Source organism: Orycteropus afer, unplaced genomic scaffold (assembly GCF_000298275.1).
Source record: "Orycteropus afer afer isolate SDZICR_OR568_19922 unplaced genomic scaffold, OryAfe1.0 scaffold00093, whole genome shotgun sequence".
Taxonomy (NCBI): Eukaryota; Metazoa; Chordata; class Mammalia; order Tubulidentata; family Orycteropodidae; genus Orycteropus; species Orycteropus afer.
Genome location: NW_006921680.1, coordinates 1,434,250 through 1,443,855, shown reverse-complemented (window position 1 = coordinate 1,443,855; position 9,606 = coordinate 1,434,250).

Below are 9,606 nucleotides of genomic sequence, written 5' to 3'. Positions count from 1 at the left end.
TGTGAGAGAGAGTGGGAACCTCCCAGAACATTGTATTGTGACAGGCCCAACAGAAATAACCCAGGTGGGCGACTTTAAAATCAGGATCTCCTCAGTTGCTAATAGCAATTTCCACCTTGGAGTTTACAAAGACTTATGGGTAGAAAAGCCACACTAAGTAATTTACTACACCACACAGCCACTGTGTCAATCCGTCTCTTTAAGGTCTTCCTCTTTTTCGCTGACTCTCTACTTTATCAAGGCTGATGTCCTTCTCTAGGCGTTGGTCCCTCTTGATAATGTCCGAAGTGCGGGAGCCAAAGTCTCACCATCCTTTCTTCTGAGGGGCATTCTGGCTGTACTTCTTCCAAGACAGATTTGTTCCTTCTTCTAGCAGTCCATGGTATATTCAACATTCTTTGCCAACACCATAATTCAAATGCATAAATTATTTGGTCTTCTTTATTTATTGTCCAACTTTTACAAGCATACTAGGTAACTGGAAATACCATGACTTGGGTCAGGTACATATTAGTTTTCAAAGTGACATTTTTCTTCTTAACACTTTTGAAAAAGTCTCTTGTAGCAGATTTGCCCAATGCAATAATACATCGTTTGATTTCTTGACTTCTGCTTCTATAGGAATCAATTGTGGATCCAAGGAAAATAGCAAATAGGAAATAGTCAATAACCTTGCCTTTTGTGAGTTTATAATTTGAAACAGGTCCCAAGTTGTTTGTGGAAACAGAATTATTGTATATTGATTGAATACGAAGCATAAATGAATTTAAGTACCTTCAGTGTGATATTGAATTGGAAACCAAGTTATTTAAAGTATGTATTAGAGAACCAGAAGAAATAATATGGGATTCTCAAAGGAGTGAGACTGATAAAATTAGAGAACAATTGGAAATGATTGATGGTTAGCTTTCAGTTGACAAACACACATTTCTACAGGTTTAGATTTATTTCCAGCAGTGCTTAAAAATATTTTGGTTCTGTAGTATGGTGGAAGGAACAATGGTTTAGGATCAATAAGATGTAGAATTTGACTTCCCTTATCTGTGTAACTTGAGAAAGTCACTCACTCATATTCTCTGGGCTTAGAGCCTTCATTTACAAAATTAGGAATTTGAGCTGGAGGTTTTTTTCAGTCCTAATATCTGTAATACTGTGGCTACATTACAAATGAGTTCAATTTTTATCACAGACTTTCTTGCCTTCTGTAATATCGCATACTTATTCTTCAAGGCTGGACCAATCACTTCTACTCCCACAGTCAACCTCATATCCACCAGCAATATGAGAAACACAAATCAATATGAGGAATTCAAGGATGCCCGTTACTAATGCTAACTGCAACGAAAGTTAAGAATTTGTTAAGAAAACTAAGCTTCAATCTCCACAAGTGTTTTCTGAAGAAGGAAAACTGAGTATCAACGTAGTGAATCCCAAAACAGCTTTGCAAGGATAAACTTATATGCAAATCATGATCTTCAATGACTTATATTTTAAGACGTAAAAGAAGAGGAATTCTAAGAATGTCGGATTGTACACAATTCCAGCTGGATAGTATAGTTTCTCCTTTCCTAGGAATCGCAGTCCTTCAGCAGAAGTTTTCTGAAGCCTTTGCTTATGTATTTCTTGTCAGCCCATAAAGACTTCTTGCCTTAAATTGCAGTTATGAGACAGTTTAGAAAAGCGACCGTGTGGTTTCTCACCATTTTCTGTCTTTGAGGTAGAAAGCATCTGACAGAAATGGAAATGTCTGAAAAACCCCTGTATGGTGTGTCTATTTGAATACACATTCTAAAATTCACCTACTAGATTTCATTTTAAACCTCAAGCCATCTGTAGGTATACACCAAGGGCAAAAATTATGGTATTGAAACAGAGTAGATGACTGCTGTGAAAACCAAAATGAGGCGTGTTTTTTTTTTTTTCTTTTTTCAAATCCTATTAGAGTACTCTAATAGGAGCTCTGGTGGCATAGAGGTTAAGGTATTTGGCTGTTAACCAAGAGGTCAGCAGAAAAATGAGGAGGTGGTTTGTTTCTGTAAAGATTTACAGCCTTGGAAACACAATGGGGGTTGCTATGAGTCAGACATGATTCGATGGCAGTGATTTTGGTTTGATTTTTGGTTATTAGAGTACTAACCAGAATTATGAGAAATGGCATATAATTGACATATTCAGTGATCAGAACCTACTACCCAAAGGCTCAGGGCAATAGCAGCCATCCAAGCTCCCAGGAAGGACAGAGCTCTTAGAGAAGGTGAAAAAAGCAAACTGGTATATTGTGCACAATGCAACAAAAAAGTCTATGAAAATAATAATTTTGCTTGTATGGAAGAGAGAATTAATTCCTGTAATTCCAATAACATGTTTGACAGACTTAAACGTCACAAAAATGATACATGTTAAAATGATATCCAGAATGTTAGAAAACATAATATATGCATCAAAGAATCATCTTTAATTAAAAATGGAAGGAAGCCTCTTTGTTTCCCCCATCCCTCATAGCATAATGCCTGAGGGAAGAGGCTGAGGTAGTCCAGGCAGAAGAGTGGGCCTGTGGGTGAGCCTGCAGGTGAGGCCGGTGAGACTTCAGGTCCAGAAAGATTTCAGGCTAAGGCATGCAGACTCCAAAGAATGTTTAAAAAGCCATTTTACATTTCAAGTGCAATTCATCTTGATTCTGGCCCATCTTTGTAGGCTAGGCGGCTTAGGAACTGTTTGAGTCCTGTGACTCAGTCTTAGTTATCCTTCCAGATTTAATTAGGACTTACCATGCAGTCAACTAAGGAGCTCTGGTGGTGCTGTGGTTAAAGCATTGGACTGCTGACAAAAAGGTCACAGCTCCAACCCACCACTGCTCTGCGGGAGAAAGATAAGGCAGTCTGCTTGCATAAGATTGGAAACCCTCTTGATAGTTCTGCTCTGTCCTATGGAGTTGCTATGAGTTAGAATTGCCCCGATGCCAGTGGGGTTGGGTGGAGTCACCTCTCTCTTGTGATGAGCCCGTTAGTGGATGGTGTTCATGAGGCTGATTGTTCAGAAGAGGGTCACCAGGCCTTTCTTCCAAGAAGCCTCTGGGTGGACTCACACCACTAATTTTTGGTTGTTGTTGTTGTTATTTGCCCTCGAGTGGGACCCAACTCATAGCAACCCCTCCTTGGCTTTCCAAGGTGGTATCACTACGGAAGTAGATTGCCCAACCGTCCTTCCAAGGAGTGGCTGATGGGTTTGAACTATGTTACCAGAGCTCCCTGGTTAGCAGACGATAATTTAAGTATTTTAGTTCCAGGGACTCCCTCCGAAGAATATGCCTGCAGTAACTACACCTGAGCTGATTTGCAGCAACTCATCCCTAGGGAACCAAGTGACTGCTGGGAAGGAGAGGATCCTGAATTAGAAAGAAACTCTTCCCTGAAATAATTTCTTCATCTACTTGCTAATGCCTCAATTCTCAAAAATGTACAATTTAAGATGAAATAGTTGAAATGCAAAAAGCAGCAGAGTCATGCAGTTAATCCAATCAATGTGATGTAATATAGTTTAGGAACACTACTGACAGTGGCTCCTTCTAGATTTCAGTGGGGCTGGGAGGGTACAGGGAACTGGATGTGTCTAAATGCCGGAATCATAAAAAGAGAGTCAGAGTGTGTGCAACAGTTTCTAGGGGTGAGAGGAAGGGGGAAGGGGGAGGGCTGGGAAGACTGACTTCGCAGAGGTAATGACTAATGACTGTTTAGTGTCAGCTTTGTTTAGCCTCAACTAGGAAGAGACCAGTAGGAGGGAGGAATGGCTGGTTAGCATCAACTTTGTTTACTCTCATTTGGGAAGGGACAAGTAAAAGGAATGAATGGCTGTTTAGTGTTAAATTGTTTACTCTCAACTGGGAAGGGACCAATGAGATATTTCAATCAAGATGTTTGTGTAAGAGTCAGAAAGGCAATTTCAGATGATATCTGTTGCTGTTAGGTGCCATCCAGTCGGGCTCCGACTCACAGTGATCCTATGTACAACAGAAGGAAATGATATCTAGATGTTATCTAGATGTTTACAAACACAAGTAACAAAAAAGAACTTCACCCAGAGAATTTGTTAATTGATATTTTATTATACTTACGAAATCACCAATAAGAACAAATCAGTTAAATTACATGAAAAAATCCTGTCTATAGCTTGAAAACTCTACATTTCTCCATTTTTGTAGAAAATTATGAAGAATATCTTTCTGCAATTTCTTTGCCCAGCAGATAAAACCACTAGTGAGCTGCCCTGTATCCCATGGCTATGAGGGTCAATCCTAATCAGAAAACACAATGGAAGTGAACGCCTCATCACCTGAGCCTTCTGAGAATCCTGAATGAGTCCACAATATCTCAAAAGTCTTATGTGATCAGTTACCCAGCCTGGTCTTGGTATTAGGAGTTCTGGTGTCACAGTACCTAAGGCATTTGACTGCTAACCAGATGTTGTTGTTGTTGTTGTTTGCCGTCGAGTCGGCCCCGACTCATAGCGACCCCTCCTTGGGTTTCTGAGGCAGTATCACTACGGAAGTAGGATTGCCCAACCTTCCTTCCGAGGAGTGGCTGGTGGGTTTGAACCGCCAGCCTTCTGGTTAGCAGTCAAGTGCCTTAGCCACTATGCTACCAAGGTTGGTGGTTTAAACCCACCAGCTGCTCCACAGAAGGAAGATGGGTCAATCTCCTCATAATGGGGGTCTTCATGAGTCGGAATCAACTTGATGACAGTGGGTTTGGTTTTTGGGTTTTGGTCTTGGTATTAAGCAGCCCTGGTAACACAGTGGTTAAGCACTCAGCTGCTAATCAAAACTCCATGGTTTGAGCACAGCAGCTGCTCTGTGGAAGAAAGATGTGGCAGTCTGCTTCCATGAAATTACAGCCTTGGACTCCATATGGGGAAGTTCTACTCTGTCTTATGGGAGCTCTGGTGGTGTAGGGCCTAAGTCATTTGACTGTTAACCAGAAGGCTGGTGGTTCAAACCCACCAGCCACTCCTTGGAAGGAAGATTGGGTAATCTACTTCTGTAGAGATAACCACCTCTGAAACCCAAAGAGGGGTCACTGTGAGTCGGAATCAACTTGACGGCAGTGAGAGTTTTGACTCTGTATTATAGAGTTGCTAAGAGTCAGAATTGATGTGGTGGCAATAGGTTTTGATTTTGATTTTGTCTTTGTATTTGGTCTCCAGCAAGAGAAGTATAACTGATTCTTCAAGAATTACTTTGTAGTCTAAAGATATAATTGGGGGAGGCTGCACTAGTTCACAGGTTATCGCTTTCAGGACAACTCAGGCTTATCTGAAGATGGGAGATTTTGGATGTTCAAGTCTGTAAGACTGGAGGAGATGGCAACATTAAGCCCTTGAGTCATTAGGTATGTGCTCTGTGAAAACTGACCTGGTTACCTTAACTATGTTGTGTAACTTCCAGCACAATATGTATTTTGAAAAGTTTAGTTTTTAAAATGCTAGGTTGTTTTTGGGGTAGATTTTGTCAGTGTCTTTTACAATAATATTTTCCTTTTCATAAAAGTTTAACTACATACCAGTGTTCATTGTAGCTATTGTTTACAATAACCAAAAGGTAGACAACCCAAGTGCTGATCAATAGATGAATGGATAAACAAAATTTGGTATATGAATACCATGGAATATTCAACCATGAGGAGAAATGAAATTCTGATACATGCTATGATGTGGATGAACCTTGAAAACATGCTGAGTCAAGTAACCAAACCAAAACCAAACTCACTGCCGTGGAGTCAGATCCGACTCATAGCGACCCCTCCTTGGGCTTCCAAGGCGGTATCTCTATGGAAGTAGATTGCCCAATCTTCCTTCCGAGGAGTGGTTAGTGGGTTTGAACTGCTAGCCTCTGGTTAGCAGTCAAATGCTTTAGGCACTATGCCACCAGATCTATCTCCTGCTTAGTGAAATAAATCGGAGCATATTGTATAACCCTACTTATATGAAATATCTAAAATCCAAATGCATGGAGACTAAGGTTTATTAGTGGTTACCAAGGCTAGGGGGAGTAGGAAATGGGAGTCATTTCTGAAGGCGTGCTACTGAGCTTCTGTTCAGGGTGATGCAAAACTTTTGGAAATGGATAGTGATGATGGTTGTATGACATGGTGAAAGCAATTCATGTCACCAAATTGGATATGTAAAAATGGTTGGAAGGGCAACATTTTTGTTATATATATATATATTTTACCATGATAAAATTCAAATTAAAAAAAAAGTTGATATAATTCTTGGTTTCTCTCCCTCTCTTTTCTCATAGGCAGGTGTCTGTGTATATGCATTCTATATTATTGTTGTTGTTGTTATGTGCCATTGAGTCAGACCCGACTCATAGCGGCCCCTCCTTGGGTTTCTGAGGCGGTATCACTACAGAAGTAGATTGCCCCATCTTCCTTCCGAGGAATGGCTGGTGGGTTTGAACCACCAGCCTTCTGGTTAGCAGTCAAGTGCTACCAGAGGCACTACGCTACCAGAGCTCCTATGGCAGGGTTTAATTTGTTGGGTGTTCACCAAAAACTTTATACTTTATACACGAGGTGGCTATAATGTGATGAGATTGATCCTGAAGGAGTTCAATGAACTGCAGTCTAGTTTCTGAGGCTGAAAGAGATGAGATTTTCTATAAGGGGCACTCTGGGGATAAGTCAGACATCGAGCTCCCATGCGCTAACTAGAGCTCTGGGTTTCTTCTTTAGACAAAGTCATGTTTCTGAGGGTGTGAATCCCATGGAACGTTTAACATGTTGCAATAATAATGAGCAAATTAAATGGAAATCTAAACTATGAAAAAAATATTTCATTTAAATTAAATTATGATTATTGTTAATATTGGGTTAAAATACACTTCGGTAGGAAGAATGTTTTTTTTTTTTTTTTTGGTTATAAACAAATGACTTAAACCTGAGATTAGTTAATGAGTTCAAGCAAGCCAGTCATTTCACAGCTCCATATAGTTTTAAATGGAGCTTCCTGTAAGGACTGCATCATCAGTATACTCTTAATTCAATTCAGGCTACATTTATGGCTATGCTTACATTAAGATAAAAGCCTCATGCCCATCCATTTCACACTGTAAACTATAATTTCCACTTCACTTCCTATGCAGTCGCCACCAGAGCACTGCACTTAGCATGCATACTGCTGACACAGAAGAAACATTATTTCTTTCCAAAATTTGTTTAAAGAATGAGGAATAGGAAATTGCATACAAAGGGGTCTTATTTTTCCACACATTGAAAACTGGAGAAAGACCAAGACATTTTTCTTATCCTCTCAAGCAACCTCAGTGGCCTTGAGCTCAGGGATACAGAACTATTCCCCCAGCACAGCCCCCCACCTTCATGAATTTTTTTTTTTTTTCCACTGAGGCTTCTTTTTGTCTATTGAGATGGGTTTTCTCGGGCATGTGATGAGAAGATGAAAAGTTTTAATGGAAAAAAGCTTTGTTTTCTAACAAGGGAAGAAATTGTGGAGGATAGGACTCAACATCGGTTTTCTGAGCACTATCTCTGATGCCAAGTCCACAGCACCAGGAAGATGAGTTAAAGTTTGTGGACCTTCGTGGTTTGATAGAAGAGACCCCTGGGGCTGCATATTACTTTAAACCACCCAGTGTACTCATTTCCCTACCTTCTCAGTATTTATCGATTCTATCTTTTCCTCTTAATTCTTACGTTATCTTTTGTTTTTCTCCCACTGCCTTCCAATCTTACTCACTCAGTGTGACTTTGAGCAAGTAATTTTACATTTTAAGATGTTCTAGCATGGTAGCATGGTAATAGAATCTCTGTGTTGTTGTTGTTATGTGCTGTCAAGTTCGACCCGACTCATAGCAACCCCTCCTTGGGTTGCCAAGGCAGTATCACTACAGAAGTAGATTGCCCCATCTTCCTTCCGAGGAATGGCTGGTGGGTTTGAACCACCAGCCTTCTGGTTAGTAGTCAAGTGCCTTAGCCACTATGCTAGCAGAGCTCCCATAGAATCTCTGTAATAACTATAATCTAGTACATTGTGGTGGTTATGTTTGTCAACTTGGCTGGGCCTGGTTGAATGGCTGGGCAGCTGGATGTAGTATTCCCCATGATGAGATTGGTAATCAACTCCATGGTGGAATCTATTGTGAGCAGCTGAGTAGCTACCGTAGGGATGTAGTCTGCTTCCTGTATATAAGGAGAAGCCTTGGGAATGGTCTCTAGCTTATGGCACACTTGAACCCTGCATGTAGCTATGTTGTTGTTCAGCAGCCTGCCATGTTCTACCAATCTTGGGACTTTCAGTGGACTTGAATCAATGGCCTGCAGTGTCTTTTGGTAGTATTGGAACTGTCCCTTTTCACTTGTTGACCTTTGGTTTGTCAGCCTCAGCAGCCAGCAGCTGTTGGAGTGAAGATAAGCCGCTAGCTTCATGGGCCGAGAGCAGAAGGCTGAACTGAAGCCCAAGGTTGAGGGGCTTTTAGCCAGCCCCTAGAGCCTGACACTTTGAACTCAGACTTGAAGCCTCCATACTGTAAGAGGGTAAACTCCTGTTTGTTAAAGCCATCCCATTTGTGGTATATTCCTGTCAGAGCAGCACTAGGTAACCAGAACATACATGGCAGTAAGATTCTAGTCCAGACTGTGTTAAACCTAGACTACTGATGGGGCAACCTCCTGGATTCAGTTTCAGATTTCCTCTAATCCATTTATCTTGCAGCACCAGGTAAATTTCTCTTGGTTTCTCCCATCCTCCACTCTTTTAAAATCAAATTACTATACTGCTCAAAATCTACAGTTGGTCTTTTCCCTATTCCATTAATTTCTTTTTAAAGAAATTAAAAAACATCTTTGGTTCTTTCCTGAACCAAATTCTTTTGTCAACTACAACATAGGAAGTGTACTACACTGATTTCTGTCTTCTGTCTTTTCTGCTTGGCTTCCTCCTTTGGAAGCTCTTTTTCAGTCTTCCTAGTCAACCAAATCCTCCCTGCTCCAGAAATGAATGTCACTGAATCTCTCTAGTCTGTCACTATTGACAGCAGGTATTTCCTCAGCACTAATCAATGGTATTACAACAACAACAACAACAACAACAATCAATGCTATTAGGCTTTTGCTTAGTCTATTTTGCATTGTCAGCTAGTTGGTCTGTGTGTTTATTTTTCTCTCTCCAAACACAGTGGGGGCTTTCAGCCAGGAAAAAATTTCTTAAAATCTGTGGACATCATCCCCTACTACAACTTTAAATAGCACCAAGTGTATGAACATATTATTTCTCTTCTTAATCTAGGCTCAAACCCCTTCTGCTAACAGCAAGATTATATAATAAGCAGGCTTTTTTGATTCACTTATTTCAAGTGGTTACTTTTTTATTTTTAAATGGACACATGCAATATTGTGATAAATGTTCCAAGTAGTATATTTTATTTGTATTATGAGGCATGCTTCTATTTATGGAATTAAACTTGCAATAATCTACTGATTCTAGATGTTATATATTAATTTCAATGATATCTTTAATATTAAGGTAAAGCTTATATTCTTTGAAATGTAATAACAAGTATTGGTCTTTGAGAATGACCGAGTCTTTTCGTGT